General features: G+C 45.1%; 1 protein-coding gene across 8 annotated transcripts in view; it reads right to left on the bottom strand.

Annotated features, from left to right (window-relative positions):
* The window catches only part of LOC105464406 (trinucleotide repeat containing adaptor 6B), a 298,465-nt gene extending 278,286 nt beyond the window's left edge, over nt 1-20,179 (bottom strand). For 3 of the 8 annotated variants that reach the window (XM_011712270.3, XM_011712268.3, XM_011712276.3), the window contains exon 1: nt 19,959-20,179. The gene's annotated coding sequence lies outside the window, so the exon portion shown is untranslated. Of the gene's footprint in view, nt 1-19,949 lie in introns of all 8 variants that reach the window. The other 5 variants (XM_011712279.3, XM_011712278.3, XM_071080624.1 and 2 more) reach the window with 3 other exon arrangements.
* Between the last annotated feature and the right edge of the window lie 533 nt (nt 20,180-20,712).

Raw genomic sequence — 20,712 nt, 5'->3', positions numbered from 1 at the left:
GTCTTAAAAGGGATTTACATCTAGATATATAAACAAATATTATCATTGAACAATAAGACAAGTAACTCAATTTAAAAATGGGCAAAGGATCTGAATAGATATTTCTCCAACAATGATATAGAAATAGCCAATGAGTGCACGAAAACATGCTCAAAATCATTAGCCTTCAGGCAAACGCAAATGAAAATACCATTTCCTACCCAGTAGGATAGCTGACAATAAAAGTGGCAGACAGTGAAAAGGACCTGGAGAGACTGGAACCCTCATACGCTGCTGGTAGGAATGTAAAATGGTGCAGCCCTTTTTGAAAATAGTCTGATCGTTCCTCAAATGGTTAATTTAAAACAAAAATAATAATATATGGGCGGAAGCGGGGGCTCACACCTGTAATCCCAGGACTTTGGGGGGCCGAGGTGGGCAGATCACTTGAGGTCAGGAGTTTGAGACCAGCCTAGCCAACATGGTGAAAACCTGTCTCAAGTAAAAATACAAAAATCAGCTGGGCGGCTGGGCATGGTGGTGGACGTCTGTAATCCCAGCTACTCAGAAGGCTAAGGCAGGAGAATTGCCTGAACCCAGAAGGCAGAGGTTGCAGTGAGCCGAGATCATGCCACTGCACTCTCGCCTGGTGACAGAGTGAGACTCTATCTCAAAAAATAAATAAATAAAGTAAAAAAATAATAACATACTGTGAGATTTGTAACATATGTATAAGTAAAATGCATAACAATAATACAAAATCTGGGAGGGGTGAAATAGAGACAGCTGTAAAATTTTCTTTTGAAATACAGCTGTAAAGTTTTCTTTTTATTTTTGAGACAGAGTCTTGCTGTATTGCCCAGGCTGGAGCGCAATGGCTCAATCTCGGGTCACTGCAAGCTCCACCTCCCAGGTTCAAGCGATTCTCGTGCCTCAGCCTCCCGGGTAGCTTGGATTACAGGCACCTGCCACCATGCCCAGTTAATTTTTGTATTGTTAGTAGAGACACGGTTTCACCATGTTAGCTAGGCTGGTCTCGAACTCCTGAACTCAGATGATCCACCCACCTCGGCCTCCCAAAGTGCTGGGATTACAGGCGTGAGCCACCGTGCCCAGCCTAATTGTAAAGTTCTTTTTTTTTTTTTTTTTTTTTTTTTTGAGACGGAGTCTCACTCTGTGGCCCAGGCTGGAGTGCAGTGGCCGGATCTCAGCTCACTGCAAGCTCCGCCTCCTGGGTTTACGCCATTCTCCTGCCTCAGCCTCCCGAGTAGCTGGGACTACAGGCGCCCGCCATCTCGCCCGGCTAGTTTTTTTTTGTATTTTTTTAGTAGAGACGGGGTTTCACCGGGTTAGCCAGGATGGTCTTGATCTCCTGACCTCATGATCTGCCCGTCTCGGCCTCCCAAAGTGCTGGGATTACAGACTTGAGCCACCGCGCCCAGCCTAATTGTAAAGTTCTTATAAGGAAAGTGATACTATACTATTTGAAGATAGACTGTGGTATCTAAAAGATGCATATTATAAATCACGAAAATAACACACAAAGAAATACAGCTAATTAACCAAAAAAGAAGATAAAATGAAATTTAAAAATACTTAGGGAAAAGGCAGAAAAAGAAAAATAAAGAATATATGGAACTAATAGAAAACAAATAGCAAGATAGTAAGTTTAAGCCACACTGTATCAATATCACATTAAATGGCAATGATCTGAACAAAAATTGTAAAATCAAATTATTTTTAAAAAGCAAGACTCAGGCCAAGTGTGGTGGTTCACGCCTGTAATCCCAGCACTTTGGGAGGCTGAAGTGGGCAGACCACCTGAGGTCAGGAGTTCGAGACCAGCCTGACCAACATGGTGAAACCCCGTCTCTACTAAAAACACAAAAATCAGCCAGGCATGGTGGCGGACACCTATAATCCCAGCTACTCAGGAGGCTGAGGCAGGGAAATCGCTTGAACCCAGGAGGCAGAGGTTGCAGTGAGCTGAAATCTCGCCACTGCAAAAGCAAGACCCAATTATATGCTGCCTACAAGGCTACTTTAAAAACAAACAAATTTTTAAATGGGAAAAAAATATACTAGGCTAACGTTAATTAAAATAAAGCTGGGCTGGGCGTGGTGGCTCAAGCCTGTAATCCCAGCACTTTGGGAGGCCTAGACGGGCGGATCACGAGGTCAGGAGATCAAGACCATCCTGGCTAACCCGGTGAAACCCTGTCTCTACTAAAAAATACAAAAAACTAGCCGGGTGAGGTGGCGGGCGCCTATAGTCCCAGCTACTTGGGAGGCTGAGGCAGGAGAATGGCGTAAACCCGGGAGGCAGAGCTTGCAGTGAGCTGAGATCCAGCCACTGCACTCCAGCCTGGGCGACAGAGCGAGACTCCGTCTCAAAAAATAAATAAATAAATAAATAAATAAATAAATAAATAAATAAATAAAGCTGACGTAGCTATAGTAATATCAGAAAAAGTAAATTCCAATACAAAAAATGTTACCAGAAATAGTTTCATTTAATAAGGCCAGAGAGTTTAATCCATCAAGAGGTCATTATAGTTCTAAATATTTATGCACCTAACAACAAAATACATGAAGTAAAAACAGAACTGTAAGGAGAAATGGACAGGTCCATAATTGTAGTCGGAAATCTCAACACCCTTCCTCAATAATTGATAGAGTAAGTAGAGAGCAAACTAGTGAAGATATAGAAAACTTGAACAACACTACCAACCAACTTGACCTAACTGACATTTATAAAACATTAAATCCAGGCCAGGCACAGTGGCTCACGCCTGCAATCCGAGCACTTCGGGAGGCCGAGGCAGGTGGATCACCTGAGGGCAGGAGTTCGAGACCAGCCTGGCCAACATGGTGAAACCCCGTCTCTACTAAAAATACAAAAAACAAACAAAAGAATTAGGTGGGTGTGGTGGCACATGCCTGTAATCCCAGCTACTCAGGAGGCTGAGGCTGGAGAATCGCTTGAACCTGGAAGACGGAGATTGCAGTGAGCCAAGATTGCGCCATTGCACTGCAGCCTGAGCAACAAGAGCAAAATTCCGTCTCAAATAATAATAATAAAATAAATCCAACAACAGCAGACATACATTCCTTTCAAATGAATGCACAAATAATATTTACCTAGACAGACCATATTCTGTACCATAAAACACATCTCAATACATTTTAAAGGAGTACCAAAAAGAATTCAAACAACATAACTGCAGGCTACTATCCTTGGAAAAGTCTGCTTGCGAAAAGGTTGGCTCTTGGGTGGCATCTGGGAACCTAAATTTCAGGAATGTTTCCACCATTCTCTAATTGATAAGGGTGCTTTATCGTGTCTAAACTCTACATACCATGCGGTTTATGCAGAACACCTACTTTCCTACTGGGAACCTGAAATTTTGGTACATGCTAGGTAGAGGGTACCTACATAACTAATTCCTGATAAAAAGCCTGGATTCCTAGGCTCAGGCAAGCTTTCCTAGTAGACAACACTTCACACATATTGTTACAACTTGTTCCTGGGAGAATTAAGTGTATCCTGTATGTTCTACTGGGAAAAGACTCTTGGAAGTTTGCAACTGGGCACCTACCAGCACTTTTTCCCTTTTAATTTTGCACTGTATATTTTCACTGAAATAAATCTTAGTCATAAGTATGACTATATGCTGGGCCCTGTGAGTTCTCCTAATTAATCAGTGAACCTAGGGATAGTCTTGGGGACCCTAGAAACACAAAGTGTGTTCTCTGGTACAATAAAATTAAAGTAGAAATCAATAACAGAAAGATATATAGAAACCTCCGAGTATTTGGAAATCAAACAACACTTCTAAATAATCCATGGGTTGGCTGGGCATGGTGGCTCACGCCTGTAATCCCAGCACTTTGGGAGACCAAGGCGGGTCAACATGGCGAAACCCTGTCGCTAATACACTTACAAAAATTAGCCGAGTGTGGTGACACACACCTGAACTCAGGAAGTGAAGGTTGCAGTGAGTGGAGATTATGCCACTGAACTTTAGCCTGGGCAACAGAGTGAGACTTTGTGTCCAAAAAAAAAAAAAGTCATGTGCATTTTTTATGTTAAACTTTTTTTTGTTAAAAAAAAAAAAAGCAAATGCTGGCCGGGCACAGCGCTCACACCTGTAATCCCAGCACTTTGGGAGGCCCAGGCAGGCGAAGTTCGAGACCAGCCTGGCCAACATAGTGAAACCCCGTCTCTACTAAATATACAAATATTAGTTGGGCATGGTGGTATGCACCTGTAGTACCAGCTACTCAGGAGGCTGAGGCAGGAGAATCGCTTGAACCTGGGAGGCGGAGATTGCAGTGAGCCGAGGTTGCAGTGAGCCGAGACTGCGCCACTGCACTCTAGCCTGGCGACAGGGCGAGACTCCGTCTCGAAAAAAAAAAAAAAAGATACTACTCTGTCACGACCAATAGGGCTTATCCCAGGAATCCAGGGTTGTTTAATGTTCAAAAGTCAGTCAAAATAATTCACCATATTAACAGACTAAAAAAGAAAAAAACATATTTTAATATATTTTGAAAAGCACACCCAATAAACTTAATCTCCATTCCTGATTAAAAACTCTTAGTAGGCCGGGCGCGGTGGCTCAAGCCTGTAATCCCAGCACTTTGGGAGGCCGAGACGGGCGGATCACGAGGTCAGGAGATCAAAACCATCCTGGCTAACACGGTGAAACCCCGTCTCTATTAAGAAATACAAAAAACTAGCCGGGCGAGGTGGCGGGCGCCTGTAGTCCCAGCTACTCGGGAGGCTGAGGCCGGAGAATGGCGTGAACCTGGGAGGCGGAGCTTGCAGTGAGCTGAGATCCGGCCACTGCACTCCAGCCTGGGCGACAGAGCGAGACTCCGTCTCAAAAAAAAAAAAAAAAAAAAAAAAAAAAAATTAAAAAAACTCTTAGTAAACTAGGATTAAAAGATAAATTCTGGAACCTGATAAAGTGTGACTATGAAAAAGCACAGATCACACCACACTGAGTGATACAAGACTAAATGCTTTCTCCCTAAGATGCAGGAGAAAAGCAAGAATGCCCACTTACACCACTTCTGTTCAGCATGGTACACGAAGTACTAGCCAGGACATTTTAGGTATGAATTAGAACTCAAAGACTAGAAAGTAAAATTGTCTTTCTTTGTAAATGATGTATTTGTTTAAAACAACACCAAAATCTATAAAAATGCCATTAGAGCTAGTGAATGCAATTAGCAAAGTCTACTTAATTCATTATCATCACAATCACATCAGTAAGAATAAACTATATCCAAATGAAGGGGGCGTTACTTAAGAAAGGCTTTCAGGAAGACAACATTTCGCGAAGGCTTTTTGAGAGTAAGGGGGACAATGAATTGGTAGCCAGAAGCAGGGAGAATATTTTACATAAGTCAAACCTTTATAGAGCACGGGGACAAAAAGAGAGAAAATAATATGAAAAAATTGGAGAAAAGATTGTACAGAAGGCACAGATTCAAAAGAAAGAAATGACAGTTGATAAATGGGAGCAGTAAACGAACTTGGCTCCAACAAAGGTGTTTGGATTTCACAGAGTAAGGACAGGTTGCTGAAGAAAGGAAAAGAAAATAGTACGTAGGAAATGTTTTCTGGGGAGAAACTAGAAACAGGACAACTGATTAGAGAGCTATTTAAATAACCCAGAAGTAGACCAAGGATGATTTGGATTCAGGATGGTGGCATGAACATAAAAATGAGAAGGTCAAAGTCCAAAGCCACAGAGAAAAGAAAAGCTAAAGGATATGGCAATGTTTCCAGATTCAATGTGTCAGATTTCAAGATTCAAGTACTGGGCAGGTGGGTTACCAGCGACAGGGGACCCACACCTCTCCAGAGGGAGGTGAAGCAGGGACCCCTCTCCAGCCTCCAGTTACCTTTCTGAAAAGCACCCTGAATTTTGATAAGCCCAAAGTCTGAAAAATAGGAGGTTAAAGGAAAACAAGAGAAAATGACATTAAATGCCCATTTTTCAGTACAGTCGGTCAGTCTAGAGACCGTCTGCTTCCAAAGCCAATGTGCTGCATTGGTTGGGTCCCGGCTCTGGCCAGTTCGGGAAGTGCAGGCTGGCACCACTACGTGCTGTAGCCGAGTCATGAGTTTTGGGGGACAGGTAGAGGGCCCCCTTTTTAAAGTTTTCAAACCATCCCTTACTGGCTTGAAATGTGATGTCTTTTACATCTTCATTCATTCTTCTTGTCTCTGTGATTTCTACCAAGAGCCTTTTTTACCATTTATGTTTTGTTTTTGTGTTCTGGTGTTTTAAAAGTAGTATTTTCCCCTCTGAGCCTTTCGGCTCCATACTGGGGTGTGGGGCATAAAAAGATCTCCTCTTTCTAGAGCAGTCCGCAGACCCACCTGCATGGTTTAAGCTGGAATCAGTAAGTATTGTGGCCTTTTGTTTAAGGCAATAGAGCCAAACTGCAAGATAAAACAATGTAAATTTTAAACATACTGGTGTAAAAATATAAAACTTGTACAGCAAAAAGAAGCTTTATAAAATTGACCGAAGAGTAGATGGTGAAAGATTAATTTCAATCCTGTTGTCCATGGTATATCTAACAGGAGAGAGTCTTTATTTAGAAGGTCCATAGAGATAACATCTGAGTAAAACCTTCCTCAGGAAAAGGATGTTACTGAGCATGAGACACCATTAGCAGGATTTTCACAGGAGGAAGACATTTAGCTCCTCAGAGAGTAGCAGTTTCATCTTTTACTTTGGATTGCCTTCCTCCACATCAGAATCTTGTACCCAGCAAGTACCCAAGACATTTCTCTTGATATGCTGACCAGGGGGTCTCCAGGTTAGAAAGCCTGGTCCACTTCCAGTTTTTGAGGCTCGAGGATAGATACATATATTTTTAAATAAAGACATGCCAGAACAGCATTATAAAAATTCTGGGCCGGGCGCGGTGGCTCACACCTGTCATCCCAGCACTTTGGGAGGCTGCGGATCACCTGAGGTCGGGAGTTCGAGCCCAGCCTGACCAACATGGAGAAACCCCGTCTCTACTAAAAATACAAAACTAGCTGGGCGTAGTAGTGCGTGCCTGTAGTCCCAGCTACTCGGGAGGCTGAGGCAGGAGAATCGCTCGAACCCGGGAGGCAGAGGTTGCGGTAAGCCGAGATCGCGCCATTGCACTCCAGCCTGGGCAACAAGGGCAAAACTTGGTCTTAAAAAAAAAAAAAAAAAAAAAGGCATGTTTTAAATGTACACATTTAATAAATCGACACCTCCTTTAGGAAAATAATTCAATGTAACTGTACTATTCACAAGATAAGAGGATTAATAAACATGTTCACTTGTCATAAACCACAGAGAGTGTTACCTGGTAACAAGTTTAAAGGTTCATCAGTATTACCTTTCAATCCTGTGACTTTATCTCTACTGTTTACACCTACTATGTGCAAAACATCCTAGTGGGTGCCATGACAAAACAAAGTAGCATAAGCTCATTTTGAGCTCAAGGTATCCAAGATGAGAACCCATGACTTCTTCTTACTCGGTTGAGATACTACGAGGAACTTCCAATGAGTATAGCCTACCTGTGCCCATGGGAGAAATCTGGTGGCCTTGTCCCATCAAATCTGCTACGATCTCCATTCAAGCAGCTTCCATTTTTCTTTCTTCCTTGGGTCCTTCTTGTATATCTTTTAATAGATTATAGATTTTTCTCTTTTTTTTGAGACAGGGTATCACTCTCTCTCTCAGGCTGGAGTATAGTGATGCAATCCTGACTCACTGCAGCATCCAACTCCTGGGCTCATGCAATCCTCCTGCCTCAGCCTCTTGAGTAGCTAGGACTACAGGCATGTGCCATCATGCTCAGTTAATGTTTAAAACATTTTTTGTAGAGATGGGGTCTCACTATGTTGCTCAAGCTGATCTCGAACTCCTGGCCTCAAGTGATCCTCTTACTCTGTCTTCCCAAAGTGCTGGGATTACAGGCATGAGCCACTGCGCCCAGCCTGATTTTCTATCTTACTTAAAGGTGTTGTTGCCTTCTCAACCTCGTCCTACATCAATTTTTCTCCATCCTTTCTCTTCCAAACATCTTGAACTAAACTGCACTCATTACTACCATTCCCCCTATCATCACTTAGCTCCTGAGTCCTTTGTTATGTAGGTCAAATATGTACACCTAACTTGTAGAAATTGGCATTACGATAAATCAATTAACATCTTGTGAGTGTAATCAGCACAGCACTACCAGAGCATAATCACTTCTTCCTATTCTGAAAAATATCAAGCTCTGAATATGCAAAGCTGAGAAACAATTAGTTTAGCCAACAAGGTACGGACATCCTGCAACTGAAAGCAACTTAGCAGTAACAGAATGGAAGATGGCTAGAGATGGGGTGGATGGGAAAAGGAGGCACTACTTAAGAGTGACAGGGAGAGAAAAATGGATAGAAGTAGACAGAAAAGGGGCCGGGCGCGGTGGCTCACGCCTGTAATCCCAGGACTTTGGGAGGCCGAGGCGGGTGGATCACAAGGTCAGGAGATCGAGACCACGGTGAAACCCTGTCTCTACTAAAAATAGAAAAAATTAGCCAGGCGCGGTGGCGGGCGCCTGTAGTCCCAGCTACTCGGGAGGCTGAGGCAGGAGAATGGCGTGAACCCAGGAGGCGGAGCTTGCAGTGAGCTGAGATCCGGCCACTGCACTCCAGCCTGGGCGACAGACCAAGACTCCGTCTCAAAAAAAAAAAAAAAAAAAAAAAAAAAGGAAGTAGACAGAAAAGGAAAGAGACATTGAAAACAAAGAGGAGTAAATAAAGGAAAATGGGCTACATTTCCATCCAATTAATCTCCCTTTCTTCAAATATGGTTGAGAATTAAATTAATGTTAGCTCACTGAACCACTTGGAGATATGTAAAGACCTTCAAGCTGTAGGAACTGTCTTTCCCAGAACATACACCAGAGGCCCTTAGCGGTAGTCCTCTTTTCTGATTTCCTCCCTTTCACTGGTTCAGAGTCTGACCCATTTGAGATGGTATCAGCACTCACCTCAGGTGATCTAGAAGTCACTTCCTTTACTCTCTGCTCCTACAGATAAGCTTAAATGAGTCACCACTTTCTAATTCCACCTAACATCATTTGCATGGTTGCAGGTACACCACTGAAGCAAGTATATTAACTAGAAGTGACAAGTGCCATTGTGGTTTATGATTATCTTCCCTGAATGGTACTCTATGCCTATACGAATCCTAATATACAGGGTCAGATCATTATTCTAAGGTCATTTCCCGTCCTAAACTGCAGTGCAGTGTAAGAGGCTGAGTCTGACATATCACAGTTCAACTGTAAGTCAGCTGTTAACCCTGTACCCTAGTGCCAGCCTTGTAAAGCACACCTCTGTGCGGGTCATCTTCTCCACATACTAAAAACGTTCCCTCATGCCTCTGCACAGGCTGTTCTCTCTGCCTGAAATGGCCTTTACCTCCACAACTTAGTGCAAGTGTCACCTTCCCTGGGAAGGCTTTCTCAACCTCTCCACCGTGTTGATGACCCTCCTTTTCATCCCCACTGCACCCCTTGTACTGTCTATCACAGCACTTATTACACTAAATGGCACTCATCTGTGTCCACATCTGTCTCACCCACCTGGCTGTGCATTCCTTGGGAACAAAGATCTCCTTTCACCCCACCCCTGTATTCCGAGCTCCTAGCACAGCATTCAGCATGTCTATGCATTCAAATGTTTAGTGAGAGTGTCATCATGTCAAGCCCAAGCATATTTCTTTTCTTTTTTTGGAGACGGAATCTTGTTCTGTCACCCAGGCTGGAGCTCAATGGTGCAATCTCAGCTCACTGCAACCTCTGCCTCCCAGGCTTAAGCAATCGTCCTGTATCAGCCTCCCAAGTAGCTGGGACTACTGGTGCGCACTACCACAACCAGCTAATTGTTTTTTTTGTTGTTGTTGTTGTTGTTTTTTGTTTTTTGTTTTTGTAGAGATGGGCTTCACCGCATCACCCAGGCTGGTCTCGAACTCCTGGACTCAAGTGACCTGCCTGCCTAGGACTCCCAAAGTGCTGGCATTACATGCATGAGCCACCGAGCTTTGCCTAAAATGAGGTATTTTAGAAATTCCATTTTAAATTCTTTCTTTCTTAACTTCATTTGAAAAAATATTTATTGAGGATCTACTATGTGCAACTCACAGTGCTAGATGCTAGTGACACAAATGTGAATAAAACAGAGTATTTTTATTCATGTAGCTATTTTCCAGAAGGGGAAATAGAATATACAAATTAAATAATTATACAATTGATATCTTCTAATGTGGGGCAGGGTGATTAGGAAGTCATTAAAGAAGTGACACACACACTGAGCTCAGTATTGAAGAGGCATCAACTAAGGTTGGGCCTGGGGGCTTCCAGCTGTGGGAATAGCATGCTCAAGGAAGGGACCTTGGGTAGGGAAGAACATACATTTCAGGAACTTGAAGACGGTCAGTATGGTGAGAGTACAGTCAGCAAGGGGGAAGACGGCAGGAAAAGAGGCAGGGGACGTTGGCAGAAACTTCACTGGGCAGTCAGTGAAAAAGGCAGGAACACGAATTCAGGTTCTTATCAGGGTCTTTAGGCCTCATTGACAGTTTTTTGTTTTTGAGACAGGGTCTCACTCTGTCACCCACACTGGAGTGTGGTGGCACAATCGTGGCTCATTGCAACCTCCACCCCCAGGCTCCAGCTGTTCTCCCACCTCAGCCTCCCGAGTAGCTGGGACTATAGGCAGGCACCACCACGCCCGGCTAATTTTTGTATGTTTTGTAGAGACAGGGTTTTGCTGTGTTGCCCAGGCTGGTCTTGAACTCCTGAGCTCAAGATATTGGCCCGCCTCAGCTTCCCAAAGGGCAGGGATCACGGGTGCGAGCCGGTGCAGCCAGCCTTATTAACAGGTTTAAGCAGGGGAGAAATATGATCAGATTTACACTTGTTTTTTAAGTAAATGTTTTAAATTAAGATATATACAGAACAAATCTGTAGTTTTAAAAGATTATTCTCACTACGGTTTCAACAATTCTCTGAAGCAGAGAAGTTCCTTCTTGCCAAAGAAAAAACTAAGGCTCTGCAAAACTAAGTAACTTACTTCCAGTTATTTATTTAACAAACATTTGAGTGTCTACGATATGACAGACAGTACAGTATGTGTCTACGGATGCAAAGACGACTACAATACTCTCACTTAAGAAATGTGCAATCTAGCAGGAGAGGCAGACTAATAAACATGATATAATGTAGTCTATGTCAGAAATGAGTAAAGTCTAAGAGAACAGAGAGAAATTAAATCTTCCTCGGAAGAATTAATCATTTCACCTTTGTGTTCAAGGGGTTTGTTTTTTTTTTCATACTGTAGTTTTTGAATTCTCAGTCATTCCTGCGCTTGGCACCCAGTATGCACTCAAGCAAATGTCAGCAATACAAATGAATCCAGGACTTTTGACTCCTAATTCAGAGACTCTCCAACTCTGCCCCAATTCTGGAAGACTTGCATTAATTATAATAATTATGGAACTATTTTGGACCTCTACTTTTGAAGCTGCTTTCGGAGCCTGTTTATAAACCACAAAGAAAGTCAGTCTCATTAAGACTGTCAAACTTCATTAATGACCCAACCTGAAAATCCGTAACAATATCTAAACATTGCTATTTTGTTAAAAGAAAATCTACTCCAAACACATCGAGTGGTATACGTTAAGTACCTAAAGCTTTTAGTATGTCAATCATACCTCAATAAGGTGGTTTGGGGGAAAAAGAAAGCACAAACTGGCATTCGGAGGATAGTGAAATGCTCCTATGAAGACAATCAAGCAAATATGACATATACTCCTTCATAATTCATGATCTCTGTCCTCAAAGGACTTACATATCAGTTTCTAACTGGAAAGACAAAGAATAGCACAAAAAAACAATAAAAGGAATAGAAGGTAACATTTGTTCATTTATTTAAAACATTTACACACTGTCTACTATAGGTCTGGTCAGAAACTGTTCTAGGGATGCAAAGGGGGTAAGATAAATGCCTGCTTTCAAGAAACTCAGTCTTATCGGGAAGTCGACAATACACAGGCCGGGCACGGTGGCTCACACCTGTAATCCCAGCACTTTGGGAGGCTAAGACAGGCAGATTGCTTGAGCCTGGGAGGTTGAGACCAGCCTGGGCAACATAGTGAGACCTCGTCTCTATAAAACATGAGACAGGTGTGGAGGTGCATGTCTGTAGTCCCAGCTGTTCAGAAGGCTGAGGTGGGAGGACTGCTTGAGCCCAGGAGATGGAGGCTGCAACGAGCCATGTTTGCGCCACTGCACTCCAGCCTGGGTGACAGAGTGAGACCCTGCCTCAAACAAAACAAAACAAAACAAAATACACAGCGTTGCTATTAAGCAGGTACACACAAATGAGAACACCGAGGCGGTGTACAGCTGGCATCAATTCTAACTCATCAGACACCCATTCTTATGGGTCCATGCTTTATCTGTTGTTAAATATTGTAATATTACCTCTGATTATAATGTAAATTGGTAAATACTGTAAGTAATCACTATATGAAAAAACAATGATACCCAAAACATTGTTAAAAGTTTTCAGAGAATATGATGAGAACTTAAATTTTAATCTTGGGTCCCCTTGTGTTTCTTGGCAAGGAAGCTTGGCACATTTGAATAAGTAAGCTGGTTCTAGGTGAGGGGAATAGTAACCAAAAGGCCAGTGGCTGGAATTACCCAGGTATGGCTCTTCAACTATGTGGAGAGCATGGTTTAGAGTTGTGCTGTCCAACATGGTAGCCACTAGCCACATGTGGCTACTGAGCTCTTGAAACGTGGTTACTCTGAACTGAGATGTATATGAGCAAAAAATACACTCCAGATTTCAAAGGCTTAACTAGAAAAAAGAATGCAAAGTATCTCATTAATAATTTTTTTACTAATTACTTATTTAAATGATATTTTGGATATACTGAAGTCAATAAAATGCTATAAAAATCAATTTCACCCCTTTCTACTTTTTTAATGTGGCTACTAGAAAATCTATACAAATGTGGTTCATATTTGTGGCTTGCATTCTATTTCTATTGGACAGTGCTAGTCCAAAAACTTTAAATAACAAGCTAAAGCATTTAAACCCTCTAGGCAATGAAACACCATTGAAGGCTTTCAAACTTTAGTGCCTGTGGTCGATTTGGGAGGGAGCAGGAAACACAAACAAAGCGCTGTTTCAGGAAGATCAGTGTGGGGGCAATCTGCAGGGGTGAGACACTGGAGGCAGTTGTCAATATCAACAGGCTGCAAAATGTCAAAGGGTGAGCAGGCTCGGCTGGAAAGTATACAAGGTCTTTAGAAGGCCCACGCTGGGTGGAGGGAGGAGGAAGAAATCAAGAGCAGGTTGAAATACGGGAAGAGTAACAGCTGCAAGTGCTGACCCCAGCCTGATCAACCAAGGTGCAATGCTTGTGGGACTTAGTGAGCTCAGCGCAGTTTACTTTAGATCAAGTATGGCTTAGTGATAAGGGCTTCCAGGCAGAGGTACAATTCAGAACAGGACTGGGGTCCTCTTCAGCAATTCTGGAATCTATCTCACTGTGGCAGGACTTCCAACAGTAAGATCAAGTCCCAGAGGAGATGGGGAGGAGGTAGGCAAGGCTACTAGAAACCGCAGGATAGGCTGGGCGCGGTGGCTCACGCCTGTAATCCCAGCACTTTGGGAGGTCGAAGCAGGTGGATCACAAGGTCAGGAGTTCAAGACCAGCCTGGCTAATATGGTTAAACCCTGTCTCTAATAAAAATACAAAAAAAATTAGCTGGGCATGGTGGTGGGCGCCTGTAGTCCCAGCTAGGTGGGAGGCTGAGGCAGGAGAATTGCTTGAACTCAGGAGGGGGAGGTTGCAGTGAGCTGAGATCAGGCCACTGTACTCCAGCCTGGGCAACAGAGCGAGACTCCGTCTCAAACAAAAGAAAACAAAACAAAAAAGAAACTACAGGATAGGCCGGGTGTGGTGGCTCACGCCTGTAATCCCAGCACTTTGGGAGGCCAAGGCAGGCGGATCATGAGGTCAGGAGTTCAAGACCAGCCTGGCCAACATGGTGAAACCCCATCTCTACTAAAAATACAAAAATTAGCCAGGTGTGGTGGCACGCACCTGTAGTCAGCTACTTGGGAGGCTGAGGCAGAAGAATTGCTTGAACCCAGGAGGCAGAGGTTGCAGTGAGCCCAGATCGCACCACTGCACTCCAGCCTGGGCAACAGAGCGAGACTCTTATCTCAAAAAAAAAAAAAAAAAACTACAGGATAGCAATAAATAACAAAAGCAAAAGACCAGACTTACAACACAGCCTACAAATATTTACTGGAAGTCTGCTGTATGCCTGACACTTGGCCAGGCTCTGGAGATACAGTGAACAAAACAGACATGGTCCTGAATCATGAATTGTGGAAAAATAACAGGAGCTCTGCCAGTCTTAACTGAGGGTGGATGGCGGCAGTGGGACGAGAGCATAAAGGAGAGCCTTTCTGAAGTGACAATTTAATCTGAACCTGAAGTTAGCTGGGTGAAGACTAGTGGGGAGCAGAGGAAGCACAGCCCAAGCCAAGAGATTAGTGCAGGTGTATACAAAGACAAAAACCTTAAGGCCGGAAAAGGCTTGGGCAATTTGAGGAACTGAAAGAAGGACCTTGCAGTTAAGATGGTCAGAGAGGAGGGCGGGGTATAAAAGAAGTGAGGGCAGGTTGGAGAGGCCAGAACACACAAGCCTCATAGGATAAAAAGTAAAATCCCAGCAGGGCGCGGTGGCTCACGCCTGTAATCCTAGCACATTGGGAGACCGAGGCGCGCGGATCATGAGGTCAAGAGATCGAAACCATCCTGGCCAAAAATGGTGAAACCTCGTCTCTACTGAAAATACAAAAATTAGCCGGGCGTGGTGGCATGCGCCTGTAGTCCCAGCTCCTCGGGAGGCTGAGGCAGAAGAATTCCTTGAAACTGGGAGGCGGAGGTTGCAGTGAACCGAGATCGTGCCATTACACTCCAGCCTAGGCGACAGAGCTAGACTCCATCTCAAAAACAAACAAAAAAGCAAAATTCTAAACCGGCCAGAGTGTAATGGGAAGTCATAAAAGGGTTTTGACCACAAGGAAGTGGTACAATCCTAAAGGGATTCTAAGTGCTCCAGCTACCTATGCTCCTCTCAGGTCACTGAATCCGGGCTGGCTTGGCAGCAAAGGGGCAGCAGCCAGTATCATAACTGAGTAGCAGGATTCCAGGTCTGAAATAACAAGAGTTTACCTACCATATGGCCCTCCAAATGCTCCAGGGTTGCAAACTTGAGAGGATGATGGCACCACTGAAAAACACTAATAATAACTAATAGAAACTAACAATAACTAACAGAAACTAATACTAATGGGAGGCATCACTTGACTTTCAACATACTGAGTACGAAGAAGTAGCAAAGAATGCCAGCCGGGCACAGTGGCTCATGCCTGTAATCTCAGCACTTTGGGAGACTGAGGTGGGCAGATCACTTGAGGTCAGGAGTTCGAGACCAGCCATGGTCAACATGGTGAAACCCTGTCTCTACTAATAATACAAAAATTAGCCAGATGTGGTGGTGTACACCGGCAATCCCAGCTACTTGGGAGGCTAAGGTAGGAGAATCGCTTGAACCCGGAAGGCAGAGGTTGCAGTGAGCCGAAATTATACCACTGCACTCTAGCCTAAGCAACAGAGCGAGACTGTCTCAAAAACAAAACAAAAAGAACGCCAGCAGGTAAATATGGATTTTGTTTTGGAGTATGGAAGAAAGGTGAGGCATGGATATGTAGGCTAGCATATACAGAGGTGATAGTTAAGTCTCATAAATAATACTTATGAGGATTAGAAAAAGAGAAAAATAAAACAATAAAAGGAGCCCTTAGTAAATGACCTTAGTGTTTCTCTCTGCGATAGAAGTCGGGAAAGGAATGATGCCCCAAAAGGTAAAAAGAAGGACAGTACGATGTCAGAAAAATGTCAGAAAAGGCAGAGCGTTAAGAAAGCTGACTGGGCACGGTGCCTCACCCCTGTCCTAGCACTTTGGGAGGCCAAGGCGGGAGTTCAAGACAAGCCTGGTCAACATGGTGAAATCCCTAAGGTCAGGAGTTCAAGACCGGCCTGGCCAACATGGCAAAACTCTGTCTCTACTAAAAATACAAAAATTAGCTGGGCTTGGTGATGCGCACCTATAATCCCAGGTACTTGGGAGGCTGAGGCAGGAGAATCGCTTGAACCCAGTGAAGTTGTGGCGGCGAAGGGTGGCGGAGGTTGTGGTGAGCCGAGATCATGCCACTTCACTCCAGCCTGGGCGACAGAGCGAAACTCCATCAGAAAGACAAGAAAGAAAGACAAGAAAGATGGATGGATGGATGGATGGATGGATGGATGGATGGATGGATGGATGGATGGAAGGAAGGAAGGAAGGAAGGAAGGAAGGAAGGAAGGAAGGAAGGAAGGAGAAAGGAAAGAGAAAGCTGTGATCCAAAGGGATGGGGCAAGGGAGTTTTTTTTTTGGAGTGATGGAACCGTTCTGATCCTGACTGTGTGCATTCATATGTGAACATTCACAGAACTGTAAACACACACAAAAAGTCAATATTACTGTATGTTATTTTTTAAAAAGTTTTTAAAGGGATAGGGGTTGTCAAAAAGGATTGGCTGCTGCAGGGAGACAGAAAAGGATGAAACCTGAAAAGAGAGTTTTGGAAAAAAATTTTTTTTTTGAGACGTAGTCTCGCTCTGTCGCCCAGGCTAGAGTGCAGTGGTGCGATCTCGGTCACTGCAGCCTCCGCCTCCTTGGTTCAAGCAATTCTCCTGCGTCAGGCTCCTGAGTAACTGGGACCACAGGTATGCGCCACCCCACCTGGCTAATTTTTTTTGTATTTTTAGTAGAGACGGGGTTTCACCATATTGGCCAGGATGGTCTTGATCTCCTGACCTCCTGATCCGCCCACCTCAGCCTCCCAAAGTGCCGGGATTACAGGCGTGAGCCACTGTGCCCGGCCAGTGTGGGAAATTTACCCACTAGGTAATTGGCAACCCTGGAACAATCTGGCTGCAAAAGTTTAAAGAATGACGGAGTAGTGAAGACGTGAAGGAAGGGAAGTAGCCAGCATAGACTGCTCTTTCAGAACTCTGGAAGTGAGAGGAACAGTAGCTCAAACATGATAGCAGAATGGAGAGATCCAGCAAACTGGCAGAATTTTCCAAGATCCCATGAGTTGCTCCATTTAAGTATTTTTTCAAAACACGCATTTTGCACATGAACTAGTCATGTTCTTATCGTCCTGTTAATCTAAAACTGTATAATTCAACGACTAAAACGAATCCAAAATCTACACTTTGATTCTGCTTCTTAGAATCAGATGTTAGTCAACTAACATTTTCTGTGTTCCCACTATGTGCCAAGCACTATGCTGGATAGAAAAATGAATAACACTTAGTCCTTGGAAGAGCACACAATTTATCACAATAGCCCGGGACTGGAGCAGAGATCTGCACCGAGGGCTCTGAAAGCCTTGAACTCTGAACTAAAATGTATTTTTACAATCTTTATAAAAATTAAACAGGGAAGAAATAAGATGTACTTTTGCAAAAACGTTATTAATTTCTAAAAGCCAAGAATGAGCTTAAACTTTTTTTTTTTTTTTTTTTTTTTTTGAGACTGAATTTCGCTCTTGTTACCCAGGTTAGAGGGCAATGGCATGATCTCGGCTCCCTGCAACCTCCGCCTCCTGGGTTCAAGCGATTCTCCTGCCTCAGCTTCCTCATAGCTGGAATTACAGGCGCCCACCACCACATCTGGCTAATTTTTTGTATTTTTAGTAGAGACGGGGTTTCACCATGTTGGCCACGTTGGTCTCGAACTCCTGACCTAAAGTGATCCACCCGCCTCGGTCTCCCAAAGTGCTGGGATTACAGGCATGAGTCACTGCGCCCAGCTTAATTTAAATTCTTAGGTATGGGCAACCTAATCATCAGTGGTATTCTCCTTTTCTAGTCCTCTCTACTTTTCAGCGCCCTTTCTCCCTCTGATAATTCAGGAAGGAGGCAAAATGAAACACGCGTTGGCTCTCAAACCAGAGAGACGTGAGACTGAACCTATGCCCTTGAAATGCATAGCTGTGTGGCTCTCGGAGATGCCTTTTCTCTTTCATAGAATAGTAATGATACCTACCCCACAAACTTGGGGTAAGAATTAGAAGGAAAAAATGGAAAAAGGCTGGCATACAGTAAGCATGCGACACATGTTAGCTAGTATGATTACTGCCATTTCAACAAGTAGCATTGCTCTGACTTTAAAACATTTTTAAGTGCTTCCATTTGAATAAGGGAAATTTTTTTCAAGGGCATGACATTTATATGTTACCATAGAAAAGCAGCTACAGAATTTCTATCAGAAACCACTCTGCTCAAATAATGGTGTTTGGGATAAGCACTTAATAATACTCAAGAACTAAGAAAATATAAAGGTATTATCATCATCATCATCACCACGTCCCACGTGGGACAAGGCAGTCTGATTTGCGTTCTGGATATTGGTGAGTGTGCCTTCGTGCAAGTGGACACTACATTCATAGCCCTCCCACTACCTGCCTACAGCAATGCAACACGCTGTAGAGACAACGTGCTAAAAGTTCCGCTCTACAAGAGTCATTTACACAACACTACCCAAAACACATCTGTAGTTTCAAAGCGAAGATCACTGATGAGTCTCCAAATCAAGAGAAATCTTAATACTACTGACATCTCCCACAGCAAAGAAGTAACCTCTATTAGTAAACTTTCACAAAATGCTAATGTGTATCATTTCTACACACTTTCTATATATACTTAACTGTTGGTGGGGGCACTAAAGTTTTATTCACTATGAAGAAATGTCTTTGGCCAATTTTGCATAATTTCGCTTAAATTATAATACAAATGACCAACTTGAAATTCACCATCCTCTCGTTCAATCTCTAGCACTGATGCTAAAAAGTAATAACACGGCCAAAACACATGAGGAAGCACGAACTTAAAGTCGCAGGCTGGTAACCTGAATTCCAAAGAATTCAGAATAAGCTGGTCCTTAAGGCGCTTGACTAGAGGTGACCGTTACTGGACGTCTTTAACCACTACAATGTGTCTCACTGGATCGGATGTTTAGCCTCTACAGCCGAATAAACCCAGTAGTCTGGAACTGAAGGGCACCGGGCAGGGGAAGGTGTAAAACCATTTCCAGTGCCCCTCGTTTCCTTGTCCAGAGTCTGAGCCGCCTCCCCAAGAGGCCGCACACGCAGGGCCCTGGGGAAGGGTGTGTAACGCATTCACCCTGTCACGCAGGTCCTGCACACAGGCGAGGACGCTGCGCAGGGACCCGAGGCTCCGAGGCCTGACGCCTCCCTCTGCCACCGACAGCCATGGACGAACGCGCCTCCGCGGGCCGGGAGGGTGCACCCGCGCCGGGGCCCCCAGGAGACGGGAAGCGAACTCAACTCGGCCGGGCCAGCCCACCCGGAAGCCCTCCCCCAGCTCACACCTGCTGGCGCGTGACGCCCGGAGCCGCGCGCGCGCCCGCCCGTGCCTCCCCGGCCGTTCGGGGCGCTCGGCCCGCGCGCCGGACGTCGCCCCGAATCCCTCCCCGCCCCTCGACTCAAATCTCGGCGGCTCCCGCTCCCGTGGAGCGCGCGCTCAGCGCCGCCGGCCACACCGGCCCCGCGCGCGCTCACGCCCCCTCCCCGGCCCGCTCCCCGCCCCACGCGCGCTCCCTCGCGAGGACACGCACACGCCGCGCCTCCGCTCACCGCCCCGGGCCGCGCCGCGCGCCCCCGGGGGCGTCCTCGCCGACCCCCGGCCGCCCCGCTCCGTCCTGGCAGGGCGCGGGGGAGGGGAAGGACGGCGCGGCCGCCGCACCTCACTCACCCCCGAGCCGTGCCGGCTCCAAGTACGCGGCGTTCCGCTGTGAAGCGAGGCGCGCAGTCCTCGCTTCTCCGCAGACTATGGAGGCGACGTCGTAGGGGGACTGAGGGTCGCGGGGGTCACTCCCTCCCGTTTCGCCTTGCAGAAGCACGGGGACCCCAGAAACTAAAAACAAAATAAACAAACTTTCCCCTCCGCATCCCTCCCCCAAAACCACAACACAAACACTCGGGGGCCCGCCCAGAGCCCCACTCCATTGGCCGCAGGGAGGATGCTTCCGGCTCTCACTGGCTGCCTTTTGTGCCCATCAAGCTGTCGTTCCGCCCCTCCAATTCCTCGTTGCTGCCTTAGCCCCTCATTGGTTAAGTGCTTCCCGTTTAACGAGCTAGGATTGGCTGAGCTGCCTGAGCCAATCATGCGGGGACACACCCCCTCAGCATCCCAGAGGCCGCTTCCTCGGTCGAGGACCCAAAGAGACTCAGGGGAAACTAGAGCATGATGGCCGCCGAGCTGGCTTGGCGCAACCATGGTCTTTTTTCTTTTTATTTTTAGCTAGTTAGTGCCTTGCCTCGGCGCTGTTTCCCTAAGCTCGTCTTTCCATCCAGTACTGCCCTATAACGGAATCTATACGTGCCGGCTCCTTGATTTATCCCCTCCGAAGTGCAGAGTGTGGGCTGGTTGTGTGTCATTGGACTGTCAGGATGTCACTCCCCAGTCAAATCTTCAAGCTATTGGTGGAACAGCAAGAAAGCCCGTC

Source organism: Macaca nemestrina, chromosome 15 (genome assembly GCF_043159975.1).
Source record: "Macaca nemestrina isolate mMacNem1 chromosome 15, mMacNem.hap1, whole genome shotgun sequence".
NCBI lineage: Eukaryota > Metazoa > Chordata > Mammalia > Primates > Cercopithecidae > Macaca > Macaca nemestrina.
Note: the sequence above shows the minus strand (reverse complement) of the source record. Positions and strands in the feature narration are given on the sequence as shown.